The sequence below is a fragment of the Agrilus planipennis genome, unplaced genomic scaffold (genome assembly GCF_000699045.2).
Source record: "Agrilus planipennis isolate EAB-ADULT unplaced genomic scaffold, Apla_2.0 scaffold55, whole genome shotgun sequence".
Classification (NCBI taxonomy): domain Eukaryota; kingdom Metazoa; phylum Arthropoda; class Insecta; order Coleoptera; family Buprestidae; genus Agrilus; species Agrilus planipennis.
In genome coordinates this window covers 832768-838754 of record NW_020438918.1, presented here as the reverse complement: position 1 = coordinate 838754, position 5987 = coordinate 832768, and positions in this window count along the sequence as shown.

Genomic DNA, 5987 nt, shown 5'->3' with positions numbered 1-5987 from the left:
ATCTTCTCGACCCTCTGAGAACATTTTATACCACCGATAAACGTTGCTTCGGTCCAAGGTAGTTTCACCATATGCCACAGTCAACATTCGGTGAGCGTTCGCATACTTAATTTTATTTTTTACACAAAATTTGATCCACTTTTTGGAATAAGCAAAAATCGAAGACGAGCCAAAACACGTGCAAAAAAAGCAGTTGTCAAAAATTAACTGAACATTCAACATAGCCGAACTTGTCGGTATAATGAGAGACATGAGTACCAACATAACGCTACAAAAAAAATCGAATATACGTAACCCGTGGAAATTCAAAATTTGCGATCCTTTTTGAACACACCTCGTATTACATTTACTTGAAATGTTAATTAAAGGATTTTCTCCACTTAGAACAATTGATTTAAAATAATAACTAATACATAGCGACATCGGTAATACTACTACAAAAAGCCAATTTTTATCTGAAGTTGATCTAATCCTTATAAAATTATAATCACGCTTTCGAAGCAACTTTTAATTTTTTTAATGTATTATTAGAATTGATTTGGAAAACTAAAATTAAAATTTGACTTACATGCAACTTCCACCGTTGCCGGTTGGCTTTTTATGCTTCCTCTGCCGCTCCAAGCGTGACATTCGCACTTGAATTTTTCCTTCCCGAAAAACTCCTCGACCATGTCCCGAGTGACATTGGCCTCGGCCTCGATTATTCGCACGCCGTTTTGGGGATTGACGAACTCCCATTGAACGGCATCGACGTTTCGAGCCCCGTTACACTTGAAGTAAATTTTAAGGGTGTGCGCGGCGCGACATTGCAATGTTGCCGGCCGATTTTTTACCACGTAGGCATCCATCGGTTCAGCTAAGAAAATTGGCAGCGAATCCGAGTTTGAAAGGAGCGAATCGTCCGCTTCCGGTGCTGGTTTTGTCGGAGACGTTTCCTCTAATAGAGTTCCATCTGAAACAAAAGGGTAAATTTGCATTTTAAACTGAGCAGATCTCATAGAAATAGAAACTAATAGTTTTTGTTTGTTCACAAATTAGCCCATGTGTCAGAACAAACTAAACTAATTTAATTCCTCCTCGACTAGAATTATGAGGGGGTGCATGTGGGGTTCCTAAGTGGGTAGCCTATTACCTTTTGGGGGCCCCATGAGGTTACCCCGAGGGCAAGGAAAGGGCATATAACGCCTTGCCTCATTTACGCATCATTAGGAATGCCGCATGTGGCCCACGCGGAGAAAAATTACTGCTACCCCATTAAAAATTTTTGGAAAAATGAAAAAAATACAAAATTGAATGAGAAGTATATTTTACCAATGAGAAACTGTTCACTTTTACATATGTAGCAACGGTATAACACATATTATTTCTTTACTTTCGTCACTAACATTAAGATAAACCATTTTTTTGTCATCAATGATTTTACAGGTAGTAGTATTTTCATTGTTTGCAGAAACTATAGGTACATTTCTAAATATTTAGCATCGCATGGATACGTATAAAAGGATTTTCTTTTTCGTAGTAGTTTTTGACAAATTTCAATACAATTTATATCCCCACTTGGATCACTTATTTATAAAATTTGTTTACTCTTAAGTAAGACTGTGTTGTTGGATTTTAGTCAATAAAACTTTAAATTGCAATCGTTGGTCGACCTGATGCATCTGGTTTTAGTTGTCTTATAATAACAATATCAGGAAGTACACAAGGGGATTATTATTTTAACTTTTTTCATTTTACCGAGAGTTTTTTCAACGGATTTGCCTCATCGAACCCCCATAGTGTAGATTTAATTGTAAGGTAGGTACATGTGATAGGTTTGCCCCTTAAGACCCATATGAAAAACTCATAAGGCAATCATTATTTTAGTATCATCACTTTTTTTGGTGGGATTTTCATAAGGAATCTACGGGGAAATCCCTATATCGGCATGTCCCTTATTAGCCACATTAGCACCCCCTATAAATTCTAGTCGGTGTAGGTCAGTTTGGGCAATTGTATTTAGTTAGAATATTGAAATAAAATTAAACAATTTGTTGAGCACGTGCCTCCACTTCCATCGCTTTTTTCATCCAGAGTTACCTGACTCCCTAATAAATATCGATTAACACATTTATTTTTGTGTTAGAATCTAATGCTATTTTCACATTCCCTGTTACATATCCACCAATATTTTTGTTTATTTTCTTAGATTGTTGTGTAAGTTCTCGTAGTATCCAACTTATACAGATAATGGTATACTTATAAATCGAGGGCCAGATTAATAAAAACGAACATGGGGCTTATAACTGCATGAATGAATATTTATAAGTTCAGATTGTATGTTCCTAAATTATTTTTTATCGGATTTATAAAACAGTTATTGTTTTGGTAAATGAAACTTTGCTAATAGATGTAGATGTTGTGATGATTTTTTTTCAATTAGGTATTTAAATTAAAAAATTACTACAAAGAGATACACAAAACTTAACACTTTACATACTCTATTATAAATCTTTATCATTGTATTGTTTCAGCACTATGTTCATTAAAAAAGAGTGCGGGGCTGTTCACGACTTATGCGTATATATAACATGATTAAAACGTACGTCATAAATGATCAGTTAATAAGAAATGTGATGGTGAATTATAGAAAAATAACTGAATTAGTGTTTCCTACTCATATTTAGGTACAATATTGGTTTTAGGATCGATATCCAGACGTGAAACGTGGAAAATTCTCCACCCTTGACCAAAACCATGTTCAGTTCTTTCAGGATCTGTTGGGCGAAAATCGAGTGATAAACGACCTTAGCGACTGTGAAAGCTATAACGTTGATTGGATTAAAAGTGTCAGAGGTAGGTAGGTAGGGATTACTGTTTGATGCTTTTCACAAGTCCGAATAACGGTCTGATACTATCACAAAAAGAAAATCAACTTAAATGTGAAAAGTTTGACAGATTTCCGTCCTCATGCTTTTCCTGTCTTCGCTATTACAAGCCATAAATCCAATCTACTCATTGATGATTACGTTCTCAGAATGAAAGAAATACGAACGAAATTTTTATCCCTCAAGTACACAGGGTGTTCTTTAAGAAGCAAAACAGTTTGTTAAAAATATTTAAATGCAAAATTCAATTATATTCCTGTATACGAGGGTGGATTGATAAGTTTCCGGCCTGACCAAGAAAAACAAGGTTTTTAAAAATTTTTTTTTNGAAGTGAGTTTTATTTATCAATCAGAAAAATTTGCGCAGTGTTAAGATCGATTGCAGCTACCCCTGTAATATTATAGTTGAAGACCACACCAAAAAAGTTCCAAGCCTTAAAACCAAAGCTCTGTGTTGAACTGCTTCAGCCTTTGCATTTTAGTACTTCGAATTACCAATTAGTTCGAAAGCAATTAGATTCTATTCCTTAAAAGCACTTTGAAAAAGCTTTAAGCTTTATGTTACACATTACAACGTTCTTTTATATAAACTAATTCGTTTACTAAGCCACAACTATGTATTTGTTCATGAAATTGCTCGAATTACAGTGTGCCTCATCTAAACCTTGATAAAAGGACTGTGGATTGGAAGTACATATTCAAGTACAAAGCACTAAAGCTCTAAATTGCTGCCCAGCTCTATACATATATTACCATACAACAGGTATTCATTTATAAAAATTGCGGTAGGGTGATTTACATGAAAGAACAATTTTTATGTACTTCTCTGAGCTTTTCGGAATAACAAGAAATATCAAATGTGAAAAGTTCGCACACTTTTAGAAATCTTTTTTAAACAATTTTAACATAGTGAACACATTGACCCTTGATTATTACCGATTCTATCATCGGAATCTTGTTTCAGTTATTATCGATTAAAAATTACTGTTATTATTTAACAAAAACTCTCTGCAACGAAAGAAAATGTTCGGTCAAAAAAACCCAAAAAATGGAAATTACCAACTGATACTACGGTTTTGTTTGTTAAACTTCAAAAGAAAAATATGACATTTATTAATTTAATTTTTCTAACACAGATAATTGCAAAAGCAGTAAACAGAGTTGTTTATTTTTATTTATACTGATAACTACAGCCAAGGTCATACGAACGTGTGCGTATGCAAGTCAGTATTACATACTTATCTATATTAACATGTAGTACATGTAAATATGTGTACGCTATATAACTTAGTTTTAAAGTAATGGGTAAAATACGAAAAATACATAAGTAGGTTTATAAAAATAATACATATGTTAGATTAGATAATATTTAGCAATTGGGTGAAGTTGAGGGTCTGTGCAACTAACTTGTTTAACACAAATTAAATAATACAAATGTATTGAATATAGATCACACTAACTAAAATTATGTATGTACTTATTTTAAGTTCATTTTAAAGAAAGTTTCAGTGCTGTATAATAAAATAAAACAGATCTTGTGAAATATGCATAAAAAGCACACCTGCAAACAGAGATGACAATATTATAGATTTGTTGGTACGTATACTCAGATAATCTGTTATTTTTGATGACATTATTAATGTAAGTGTTCAACGAATAAATTTTCTTAATTTATCTACATTTTATTATTTGTATGTGGCTTATATGTCGTAGCTTTTTTGGGCCATTTTAAAGACAGTGTTGCTTTCAAAAGCGGCTATTTAGTGTTAGTCAGTTTGACAAACTGGTAAAAGCTTTCGCGGCCAGAGTTGGGATGTTTTCAGTATAATCGATGAATGAGACTGTAGTTCCATTTTTTGTTTTATTTTGTGTTTTTTTTTAAAGAAACCATTAATTTTGTTATTAATTTCACATTCAACAAAAGAGGTTATTTAGTAGACATTTCAAATTAGTTGTAAACTGCAAAGTTTACTTATTTTATATAAAATTTCACAGGAAACTAAACGCTTCGCTTTTGTTTTATTTTTCCCGAAACAAGAAAGTTACACAAGGCACAAGGGAAAGTGTCCTATACAGTAATTTGTATCTGTGAATCAATGATAGTTTTGTGTTTATTTGTATTTCGTATCAAAGTAGCTCAAAAGTTTTACACAATACAATATTAGTAATAAAATCTCAGTATGCATGAAATGATGAAAAACGATAAATGTTTTGTGATATTACAGTTTAATAATTATTAATATTCAACTCAACTAAGTATCTTCAAATAAGGAAATTAAATGTTGCTATCAAATAATAAATAGATGCAGGAAATATTATCGAACTTTGTATAAAGCAACACCCTGACCGTTGCCCTTAAAATACAAATACAAAAAAGATATATAAAAGACAATTGGGCATTAAAAATGCATAATAATATACCACATGAAAATTATATGAAGTGTAATACCAGTTATTGCATGTAACTGAATAAATAGTTTATTAAATGTGAAAGTGTAGGTACATTACTACTATTCTAAAAACCTATAAAAGGTAGGTAATGACCACATAAAATATTATTCCAACAAGACCATAAATACATGCAATTTTAAAAGAATAAAAAGTTAGTTTATATGCAAAAAAGTTATAGGATGAAAAGGATTGAGATGGCAGGTAATATAACAAAAGCAAAATAAGAATACAATTTCTATATTCAATTGTATAACTATATTCTCATTTAGTAGGTATTTATTTTCAGTTTGGTAAAAAAGTCCTTTAGCTAATTTTTAATATATGAAAAACAGAATCTTACTTAAGTTAATAATTACAGTGATAATTTGATAGGAAAAAAGATTGATAATAAATTATGTATTTTATTAGCTTTTCGGTAAATAATGACTATTAATTGCTTTTGTGAGAAAGCATTTTACTATATTAGTACCAAATTCAATCATTTTATTTATATTTAATACCCCTTGATGGGACATTATTCGTTGTTGCTAATTTAATTTTATTTCTTAACGTTTATTACTTTATTGAGAGACCATTCAAGATCTGTTACTTTTTAAATAATTTTTTGTTCATTTTTCTGAGATTTTTACTTGTGTGCTATAAAAGCTCGATTTTTGTCCAATTAACAAG